Genomic DNA, 12723 nt, shown 5'->3' with positions numbered 1-12723 from the left:
AGCTATAAAGAAAGTCAGTAAGAAACATGACAAGAAAGGGAATGAACTCTTAAAGATTAATGAATCCTCTTCTCAAATCCACAAGAAGGAACATCATGATAACAGATGTTGTTTCTATAGAAAGATTGGACATTTCTAAAAGGATTGTCCAAAACGCAAAGATTGGTTTGAAAAGAAAGGTAAGCCTAGTGCTTATGTATGTTTTGAATCAAACTTAGTAGAAGTTTCTTATAATACTTGGTGATTGACTCTGGATGTACTGCTCATGTTTCTAATACTATACATGGATTCATTATGACCCGAACTACAAGACCAAATGAAAAAATTGTCTTTATGAGAAATAGAGTGAAGGTTCTAGTGGAAGCCGTCGGGACTTATCGTTTAATCCTTGACACTGAACATCGTTTTGATTTATTTGAAACCCTTTATGTACCTAATATATTTAGGAATCTGGTTTCTTTATCTAAACTTGATGTTGTTGGATACTCTTTTAAATTTGGTAATGAATGTTTCAGTTTGTATAAATATACTCATTTAATTGGTAACAGTATATTATGTAATGGATTGTACAAGTTAAATCTTGATAATCTTTTCTCTACATCATAACGTTGGAATTAAGCGTGGCTTAATTGATGAATGTTCTGCTTACTTTTGGCATAAACGTTTGGGACATATTTCCAAAGAAAGAATGAAAGGATTAGTAAAGAATGAAACCCTTCCGGATTTAGATTTTACCGATCTGAATATTTATGTGGAATGTATTAAAGGTAAACAAACAAAACACACAAAGAAATGAGCCACAAGAAGCACTAAGCTTCTTGAAATTATACACACAGATACTTATGGACCTTTTGCTATTAATTCTTTCTATAAAGAAAAATATTTTATTATCTTCATTGATGATTATTTATGTTATGGACATATCTATTTATTGTATGATAAATCTCAAGCCCTAAAAGCCTTAGAGATTTACATTACTGAAGTTGAAAGATAATTAGATAAAATGTGAAAATTATCAGGTCTGATCGAGGTGGTGAGTATTATGGAAGATATGATGAAAATGGACAATATCGAGGTCTATTTGCTAAATTCCTTAAAAGTCGTGGCATATGTGCACAATACACAATGCCAAGTACACTACAAAAAAAAGGTGTATCAGAAAGGTGTAAAAGAACATTGTTGAATATGGTTAGGAGTATGTTGAGTAATTCATCTTTACCTATTTCATTGTGGAATTTATAATCAACAAGAAAAGAAACTAAATGCAACAATCAGTGGTTATTTCATTGGTTATACAAAAAAATCAAAAGGGTATAGATTTTATTGTCCAAATCATACTACAAGAATTGTTGGACTGAGAATTCTAGGTTCATTGAGAATGATGAGATTAGTAGGAGTGAAACACCACGTAAAGTGGAAATTCAAGAAGTGAGGGTACAAGTTCCATTTACTTGTGTCCCTAATAATGTTGTTCCTCAAGTTATTGAATCGATTAGTAATGATGGAGAACAATAAAATAATCCCATTATTGAAAATGAAGTTGATGAACCTATAGTAGAAGAATCACAAGAGATATCATTAAGAAGATCTCAAAGAGAAAGACGATATGCTATTTTTGATGATTATGTGGTTTACCTACATGAGTCAGAATGTGACATAGGAATTGAGAATGACTCAGTTACGTTTTCACAAGCCATGGATAGTGATAATGCCGATAAATGGTTCAATGCCATGAAAGATGAGTTAAAATCTATGAAACATAATGAGGTTTAGGACCTTGTTGAGTTACCATAAGATTCCAAAACAGTTGATTGTAAGTGGGTTTTCAAAACTAAACGTGATTCTTATGGTAACTGTGAACGTTATAAGGCCAGACTTGTAGCAAAAGGCTATACTCAGAAAGATGACATTGATTATAAAGAGACATTTTCACCAGTCTCTAAGAAAGACTTACTTAGGATTATCATGACATTGGTGGCTCATTATGATTTGGAGTTACACCAAATGGATGTGAAAATCGCCTTTCTAAATGGGGATTTAACAAAAAAGGTTAGTGATAATGCCGATAAATGGTTGAATGCCATGAAAGATGAGTTAAAATCTATGAAACATAATGAGGTTTAGGACCTTGTTGAGTTACCAGAAGATTCCGAAACAGTTGGTTGTAAGTGGGTTTTCAAAACCAAACGTGATTCTTATGGTAACTTAGAACGTTATAAGGCCAGACTTGTAGCAAAAGGCTATACTCAGAAAGATGACATTGATTATAAAGAGACGTTTTCACCAGTCTCTAAGAAAGACTCACTTAGGATTATCATGGCATTGGTGGCTCATTATGATTTGGAGTTACACCAAATGGATGTGAAAACCGCCTTTCTAAATGGGGATTTAACAGAAAAGGTCTGTGATAATGCCGATAAATGCCATGAAAGATGAGTTAAAATCTATGAAACATAATGAGGTTTAGGACCTTGTTGAGTTACCAGAAGATTCCAAAATAGTTGATTGTAAGTGGGTTCTCAAAACCAAACGTGATTCTTATGGTAACTTAGAACGTTATAAGGCCAGACTTGTAGCAAAAGGCTAGGCTCAGAAAGATGGCATTGATTATAAAGAGACGTTTTCACCAGTCTCTAAGAAAGACCCACTTAGGATTATCATGACATTGGTGGCTTATTATGATTTGGAGTTACACCAAATGGATGTAAAAATTGCCTTTCTAAATGGGGATTTAACAAAAAAGGTTTATATGGACCAACCAATGGGATTCATAGAGAAGGGAAAAGAACACATGGTGTGTAAACTTAAGAAATCAATACATGGACTTAAACAAGCTTTGTGACACTGGTATCTTAAGTTTAATGATACTATTGTATCCTTTGGGTTTAAGAAAAACATTGTTAATCGATGTATATACCTAAAGGTTAGTGGGAGTAAGTTTATCTTTTTGGTTCTATATGTTGATGACATCTTGCTTGCAACTAATGATCTTGGTCTTTTAAATGAGACTAAGATGTTTCTCTCTAAAAATTTTGAAATGAAAGATATGGGTGAGGCAAGCTATGTGATTGGAATAGAAATATTTCGTGATAGATCACAAGGACTTTTAGGTTTGTCTCAGAAAGCATATATTAACAAAATTTTAGAGAGATTCAGAATGGATAAATGTTCAGCATCTCCCATTCCAATTCAGAAAGGAGACAAGTTTAGTATGATACAATGTCCAAAGAATGATTTGGAACGAAAGAAAATGAAAGAAATTCCTTAGCCATCTATAGTTGGGAGTTTAATGTATGCTTAGACTTGTATACGACCAGATATTAGTTTTGCAGTTGGAATGTTAGGAAGATACCAGAGTAATCCTGGTATAGAACACTGGAAAGCTGCAAAGAAAGTTCTGAGATACTTAATCACATGCGTACTTATAGGAGATCAAATCACCTTGAGGTGGTTGGATATTCAGATTCAGACTTTGCCGGATGCATAGACTCAAGAAAGTCTACTTTCGGTTATGTGTATTTATTAGTTGGAGGAGCTATCTCATGGAAGAGTGCGAAGCAGACTGTTATTGCTGCATCCACTATGAAAGCTGAATTTGTGGCATGCTTTGAGGCCATAGTTCATGCTAAATGGCTACGAAACTTTATTTCAAGACTTGGGGTTGTCGACAGTATTGCCAAACCGCTGAAAATTTATTGTGATAATTCTGCAGCAGTCTTCTTTTCTAAAAATGACAAGTATTCCAATAGTGCTAAACATATGGAGGTGAAATATTTTGCCGTTAAAGAAGAAGTTCAGAAACTTAGAATGTCAATTGAGCATATTAGCACTAACCTTATGATTGCAGACCCTTTGACAAAAGGGTTACCACTCGAAATATTTACCGGTCATGTAACAAATATGGGTATTATGTTTGCGAATGAATATTGAACATTATATTATTAATAAAATCTTAATATTTTGACACTTTGAACTCGTTATTATTTAAGTTTCTGATTAATATTTTATTTTCACACTTATGTACACATGTGAGAATGGTAATGTTGAAAATAAAATTTTCTTTTTAAATGACATTATTATATGGTTCCCTTTAATGTATCATGTTAGGATTAAGGCTAATATAGTAGTACATGGAAGGGACTATATCGAATAAGTGATGTACAACCGCCAAGTTCTTGTTTTTAATCATGACTTGTAATGTAATGAATTTGGAAAACATATTCTTATTATACGCATTATGTTAGATATATATCATATCATGAAATGTGTTGTCACTTGAGACAAGTGGGAGAATGTAAGAATGCTCTTGTGACATGAAATGATATACTATTTTGTTTTGAATATGTATAACTCTTGAATTGGAGAGTTGTGAATGAAATGGTAAGACTCTTGGAAAAGAGTCTTTATATAATGCTTGATGGAAGCACTATACTTATCAGAAAAAGACTTTAAACATAGTCTCAATCTTTGCCCAGAAACGTTGCTCTATTAGCCATCAATAAGGAAAAACATATAAAGAAAGGGAAAGAGATAGAACAGTTTCTCTTTTGATAAAGAACAACATACAACAACTAAATGTAGGATCGTATCGCCATGGGTAAAGGTTAGTAATCTATAACTATTCTTATGATGTGAAAACTATGATTTCTTAAGATCCATTTACACATGATTTTCATGTTAAACTTACAGATATATCATATGATGACCTGAGATATTATATTTCACAATAAAGGTGTATGGACACTAATTAAATTTCCTATTTATATTATTCATTAACGAATCATACCTTTTTTGGAATGAATGAGAACAATCTTATGAAAGTTTATAAAGTGCAATGTTCTCAAATATTTTCCCTTACTATAATATCTATCACTTTTATATATATATATATATATATATATATATATTATATTATAGAACACCAAAGTAAGGGAAAATATTTGAGAACATTGCACTTTATAAACTTTCATAAGATTGTTCTCATTTCAATCCCGTGGATGTAGAGAATTCGGGTGTATGGAGAAATGGGGTATGTTATTATGGAATATGTAGTAAGGCTAGAGAAGGGGGAATACTCTCTAGAGGAGTCATAGACTCTGGGTAATTGGTTTATGTTTTTCTTAAACACTCTTGTAGAGCTCTTAAGCTCATATTTCCTCTAAATTCATAAAATACATACTATTACATTACTTGATTCTATCATTAGTCCGACCTGCTGGATTCGGAATCAAAGGGAGTGACGGGTGGTGTTATCCATTACACTAAAGATGTCTGATAGAATGACTATGTTTGAAGAACGAATGGAACAATGTATATTACTGTGCAACAATCCTTGGCAAGATTTCGTCAATCCATCATCGAAGAATTTGTTAGATTACATAATCAACCAGAGGAAAGTACCAACACGTTCCAGATAGAGGAAACCGTGACAGAGTACTAGATGGCCGTTAAAAGGGTAGAGTTGCCACCCTTCGAGGGCAAAGATCCAGTGGGATGGATCACAAGAGTGAATACTTACTTTGAAGTCCAAGGGACACTGGAGGAGGTGAAGGTGAGATTGGCCAAGTTGAGCATGGAAGGGGCTACTATCCACTAGTTTAACCTCTTATGAGCAACCAAAAACGATCTGACCTGGACAAGGATGAAGAGAGCTTTGGTCAATCATTACAGCGCTCGTTAGTATGATAACCCATTCGAAGAACTCAAAGACCTCAACCAAACATGAAGCTTGGAGGAATATGTATTGGAGTTTGAGTTCATCTCATCTCAAGTAAATAGGTTACTAGAGGAACAATACTTGGGCTATTTCCTCGACGGTCTGCGTCCTGAGATTCGCCTAAGAGTTTGAACATTCAATCCGGTGAATCGTGTTAAGACCATGCATGTGGCTCATGATGTAGAGGTAGAGCTGGGTGGTACATCATTATCATGTAGCTATTGGATGGGTCGTATCCGAGGATGGAAAGGAAATAGGAGTTGGAATTCGGGTTATGAGGACAAGGTAGGATCCGGAGCAGTTCAAACCTCCAATCCGGGTAAAATTGGATATGGGCCTAGGCCCATAAAGGGTACTCAACTCAAAGGCTTACCCAATTCCCAAAATGAAACCTATAACTCCATTCAACATGGCAATCGCACAACCAACTATGAAGGAAGAAGATCATTCTCCAATGATCTAAACCGTGGTACCAAACACCTCCCCTATGCCGAATTAATGAATCGAAAGGCTCAAGAGTTGTGTGCTAGTGTGGAGAAAAGTATCATCCTCTTCATCAGTGTGAGAAGAAGTAGTTATGATTAGTAGTATTGGGAGATGATGAGGAAGTGAATGAAGTAGGTGAGATTATTTCCATTGATGTTAGAGAGGAAGGGGAGGAAGAATCAAATCTAAACTATGGTGCTATGGTTTTTTTTAGTGTGATGGATACAAAATGGCGTAGTAGGTTTCCTTTGGCAATACTTCGAGGGGAAGGAAAAATTAATGGAGTGTCCATATTGGTGTTGATTGATAGTAGTGCTAGCCACAACTTTATATCTCCCCAAGTGGTAACAACGTTGGAAATAGCAGTGGAGCAAAGGAAACCTATGAGGGTAAGGCTGGGGGATGGACATAAGGTGGCTACGGGTGTAAATGCAAGAAGGTGGAAATTAAATTGGGAGACTTTCATACATCAGCAGAATCGTATGTGCTGGAATTGGGAAACATAGACATGATTTTGGGAGTAGCTTGGTTGCAGAGATTCGGAAAAGTCACGTTTGATTGGGAGGAAATGACAATTAATTTCTGTTGAAAGGGAAAAAGAGTTGTGTTACAAGGACAAAAGCCAAAACATTACAAGCATCAGGAGAAACCGATAGCATCACTACAAAGCTTGATGCAGGAAAATGTTGAGACAAGTTCACCAAAGGATAAGGTAGGGTTTTTAGTGGAACAATAGAGGGAAATTTAGCAAGTTTTGACCGAATTTTTAGCAGTTTTCAGACAACCTCAAGGGCTACCCCTGTCAAGGGGTGTTGTTCACTCCATTGAGCTTCAAAAGGAGGCGGGGCCAGTTACCGTGAGACCTTATCAATATCCTTATCACCATAAAGAGGAAATCAAAAAACAGGTGAACTAAATGTTGCAACAAGGAATGACCTGCCATAGCTCTAGTGCTTACTCTAGTCCTTTCATATTGACCAGGAAGAAGGACAACTCATGGAGGATGTGTGTGGATTATAGGCAGTTAAACAAGGTAACTATTCCTAGTAAGTATCCCATTCCGGTGGTGGAATAATTACTAGATGAGTTACATGGCGCGACTTATTTCTCTAAGTTGGATTTGAAGTCGGGATACCATCAAATACGTATGAAGGAAAAAGATGTGCATAAAACAACCTTTCGAACGCATGAGGGTCATTATGAGTACTTTGTTATGCCGTTTGGATTAACCAATGCTCCAACAACATTTCAATCCACCATGAATCACATATTTAAACCTTATCTGAGAATGTTTTTTCTAATTTTCTTCGACGATATATTGGTATATAGCAGAGGGTGGAAGGAACATTTGGAGCATTTGATAGAAGTTTTGGGAGTATTAAAGGATCAACAATTTGTGGCTAACCAAAAGAAGTGTATGTTTGGAAGCCGACAAGTGGAGTAACTTGGCCATTTAATTTCATAACAAGGAGTGGCAGTGGATCCTGAAAAAATCAGAAGTGTGGTTGAATGACCAACATCGCACAATGTGAAGGGAGTAAGGGGATTCCTAGGATTGACGAGATATTATAGGAAGTTCATTGCAGGTTATGGAAAAATTGCCAAGCCACTAACAAAATTAACGAGGAAATAAGGGTTTCATTGGAACTCGGAAGCCTTAGCGGCTTTTGAAGAATTGAAGAGAGTGATGACTCAGGCTCCTGTGTTGGTCTTACCGAATTTCAACGAACCATTTAAGATTGAATGTGATACTTTTGGGAAGGAAATATGGGTAGTTTTAATGCAGAATCGACAGCCCATTGCTTACTTTAGTAAGGCCCTATCACCGAACAATTTATGCAAATCGACATATGAGAATGAGTTAATGGCTCTCGTGTTAGTGGTGCAACATTGGAGACCATATTTACTAGGGAGGAGTTTCAAGGTGTATTCTGATGAAAAGAGCTTGGGGCATCTTCTTCAACAATGAATAACCAATGCTAATCAACGTAATTGGATAACGAAGTTGTTGGGTTACCACTTTGAGGTAATTTATAAACCGGGACCAGAAAACAAGGCTGTCGACTCCTTGTCTAGAATGTTTGAGGAATGAGAGTTAAGGGAGATCACTTCTTTTCCAATTTAGATGCATGAAAAGCAATTGCAGCTAGAAATGGAAACAGACCCACTCTTGAAACAAATTATGGAGGACTTAAAAAAAGATGCAAACTCAAGGACCGATTTTAGTGTACAACATGGGGTATTAATGTACCAAGGCAGGTTAGTCCTTTCGGCAACTTCTCCAGTCGGGCTACTACAACCGCTACCAATCCCAGATCAAATTTGGGAAGACATCTCCATGGATTTTATTACGGGACTGCTAAAGTCAAAAGGGTTTGAGGCAATCTTTATGGTGGTGGATATGTTGTCCAAATATAGTCGGTTTGTACCACTTAAGCACCTGTATACAGATAGGAAGGTGGTTGAAGTATATGCTAAAGAGATTGTGAGACTTCATGGTATCCTACAATCAATTGTAGGTGATAGGGATCCTCTGTTTATGAGTTTATTTTGGACAGAATTGTTCTGTTTACAGGGGACAACACTGAAGATAAGTTTCTCATATCATCCAGAGACTGATGGCCAAACAGAGGTAGTTAACTGATGTTTGGAGGGATATTTGTGGTGTTTTGTGTCAGAACAGCCCAAGACCTAGTCTTATTGGGTGTCTTGGGCCAACTTGTGGTATAATATGACATATCACGGTCAACAGGAAAAACACTTTTCAAAGTGGTTTATGGGAGGACTCATCCTCCATTGTTACACTTTACTCTAGGAGAGACAAGAGTAGAAACAGTGATAGTAGATTTGGTGGATAGAGATGAAGCCTTAAGGTAGGTGAAGTATCATTTATTGAGGTCCTGATAGGAGTGCCACATTGAGTAAAATAACAAACTCAATGTGGTACTTAAGCCATGAGACTCTCCCACCTAATAGACTAGTCTTTTGGGTTGGGCTCTCCCCATGTGCTTAAGTCCTAACAATTGGTATCTTTCATTGAGAGTTGTGTCATGGAAAGGGCTATCTATAGACTGGATTAAGATACATTACTGAATACTGATAGGTGAGTGAAGCCGCCAAAAGAGAAATGGCTACCATCGGGTCAGTGTCGATAGAGTGAAAGATGTCATGAACGTCAAACCTTAAAGGGGACAACAATGTTAAAAGTCCCACATTGTGTAGAATATCAAATCAATGTGGTACTTAAGCCATAAGGCTCTCCTACCTAATTGACTAGTCTTTTGAGTTGAGCTCTCCTCATGTGCTTAAGTCCTAACAGGACCCAACAACTAATGAAAAAATATGCGGATAAGAAGCACAATTTCCTTGAGTTTGAAGTAGGAGAGTGGGTGTTTATCAAGTTACAGCCTCATAGACAGCAAACTGTGGTTCGAAGGATAAATTAGAAGCTAGCTCCATGGTACTATGGACCATTTCCTATAATAGCACGAATTGGGGTTGTGTCCTATAAAGTGAAATTACCTGATACAACAAGGGTGCACCCTGTATTTCATATTTCACAGTTAAAGAAGGCAATAGGGGATTATACAATGGAAGTCTCTTTGCCGGCAGATTTGGGGATAAAATCAGAAGATGAAGATGAACCAGAAATAGTGTTGGCTTCACGGGAAATTCTGAAACAAGGGCAGAAGGCAAGACAATGGTTGATTAAGTGGAAAGACAGAATTGAAGAGGAGACCACATGGGAGGATGAAGTAGTAATCAGAAGTCAATTTCCTTCTCTAAGCCTTGAGGACTTGTTGCAGGAGGGGGCAATGATATAGCACCAAATACTAATGAGCCTATTATCAATCATGTGAAAGCAAGGCCCAAAATGTGGCAAATATAGACTAGAAGAAAGAAAGTGGGTCGAGGGGGGTACAGGTGGAATGAGGTGACATCAATCCCATTCTGGTGTATGGGAAAAGGGTTTGTTATTATGGTATATGTAGTAAAGATAGAGAAAGGAGAATACTCTCTAGAGGATTCCTAAGCTCTGCGTAATTGTTTTATGTTTATCTTACACACTCTTGTAGAGCTTTTAAGCTCATATTTCCTCTAAATTCATAAAATACATACCGCTACATTACCTAATTCTATCATCTATCATATATCGACAATTATATGTGACACTTTTCAGGTTTATAAGACAAAGTGTATTCTATAAACCTGAGAGATGTGGCAAATGTGTCACTCCCTAATGTACACAAAATTTCGATAAACATATGATGAATTGTATTAACTTGCCTTGAGTAAGATCTTTCCATTACCCAATATAAAAGCAACATCAGTGTTACCAACACCAGTAGTAAACTGACCAAATGCTCCAGCTGATGTGGTATGAGAATCAGTACCAAACAAGACCTATTTTCATATATCACAAGTGATCACAATAGTTTTGGACCCTATAAATTTCAAACTTGTAACATGAGTCACCTCTCCAGGTCTGCAATGTCCCTCTTGTTCTAGAGCAATGTGACAAGCACCTTTATAGTCAGGGTTAGCATGCAATGAGCATAGTATAATTTTTTTCAAATGCATTTGTAATTGCCATGAAGCATATTTTAATGACAATATTACATAGAAGCAAATGTAGACTATAGAACCTTTTTGGGACATATAATTTTTCTCCTTTTCTACTCATTAAGGAATCTCATTACATTTTAATATGTTTTGTATACCATCACTGTTCCATCATTAATGATAATTAATATATAAATAATGGTAACACTAATAATATAACTACTTCGTTCTTATACTTTCGGTTGCTAAACTATTTTTTTGTATAACCAATGGTATTCCCCAACAATGAACTAATCCATTTTGAGATACATGGTTGTCCTCTCAATAAAAGTTATCTCAGCAATCGAACTTTTGACATTTTTTATTTATCTGGGATCTTGTAATTAAAGCTTTACACCATTAGACCAACACTTAGTCTTGATAAACTATTTCCTCATGTTGTAATAGCAAAAGTAGTGCATTAAAATTTGATTTTTTTATAGACTAACAATGTAAGAATTTTATACATTATCAATCAATTATCTATCATTTATTTTCAATTATTATTTACTCTTAAAAAAATAATACAAATGAACGGTGGATAATATACTAATTTTATATAATCTTTACCAAAATTTATACTAACAATACATATATATTTACAAATGAAACCAAGAGAAATGTAACAAAAGAGAAGTCATACCCTGAAATTAGTGCGATCTTGAATGTCATACAAGTACTTAATATCTTGCTCAATGCAAAGTCAAATTGTTTGGATCCAGCAAAGAAGCGAGTGAAATACTTAACATGTGAGTATGAGAGAGTTCCTTTGATGGAATTGAGTAGTTATTCTTGATATTTTATTTAAATGGAACTACATGTTTATTATGTATCAGTTGGAACTTGGATCATTGTGACTGGTCAAGAAACAAGTCTCTATGAAAAGTAATTGAACGATTTTGGATATTACCATGATTGGATTAAAATTCTTGAAAAACCAAATCCTTTGAGTTGAATTGAGCTTTGTTACTTTGCTTGAGGATAAGCAAGACTCTAGGTTGGGGTTAAGTGTCATTTTGTGAATGAAATGTATATGATTTTAGGGCACGTAGTGTGTAGTCATGATGCAAATTGCATACAACATCCAAGAACTTAGTTAATTTATCTCATTTAGCAACTTACATGTGTTTATGTCAATTGCAGAATAAGAAACATGAAAAAGAGGAGAAGAATAAGAAGTTTAGGGTTTTTGAAAATTGCAACTCTCTTGAAAGCATTATTCAGTGTTTATTTTAGTTAGGAGTTTTCTTCTCTCAACAAATCGTCCTTACAGCAGTGTCAATTTGTTGAAGATTAATACTCTCATTTTCGTTATGTTCCTTTTGTAAGTAAGAGAACTCGGTTTTATTATTTGTTCGCCATCTCGGCTTTGTTGAAATAAATTCCAACGCCGGTATAATGGTTTCAAGAATATTCCAGTTACAACTTACTTTCTTAATAATCATGTGAATAAGTCATTCCTTCTTTGCCCCATCTCGGCTTTGTTAGAATAAATTCTAACGCTGGTATAATGGTATCGAAGTAATTACCTATCACATAATTATTAAGTACCTTTGAATACCATCTCGGTTTTGTGGAATAAATTCCAACACCGGTTTAATGGTATTCTAATATATAAAAGTGATGAATAGTTAGTTGTTAGATACAAATAAATAAATAAAGAATAAAAGAATAATACATTTAGTGACATTTTATTTATTTACTCCATTTCGGGTTCATTTTAATAACAAACCAAACTTCTTCCTTAAGGAAGGTTGGTATTAAAGAATATAAAAAATGCGGAATGTAAATAAGAATAAATAAAAGTTAGTAAGGTAGTTCATCACTTTTGTATATTAAAAGGTGTTTTCAACAAATAAAGTTATTGATAACACTTTACTATTTTACAATTTACACATCTTTCAAGATTCAATTATAGT

General features: G+C 35.2%; 1 pseudogene; it reads right to left on the bottom strand.

Annotated features, from left to right (window-relative positions):
• Positions 1-12723, bottom strand: part of LOC109344698 — a 28770-nt pseudogene that overhangs the window by 11196 nt on the left and 4851 nt on the right.

This window comes from Lupinus angustifolius, chromosome LG04 (assembly GCF_001865875.1).
Source record: "Lupinus angustifolius cultivar Tanjil chromosome LG04, LupAngTanjil_v1.0, whole genome shotgun sequence".
NCBI classification, from domain to species: Eukaryota; Viridiplantae; Streptophyta; class Magnoliopsida; order Fabales; family Fabaceae; genus Lupinus; species Lupinus angustifolius.
Note: the sequence above shows the minus strand (reverse complement) of the source record. Positions and strands in the feature narration are given on the sequence as shown.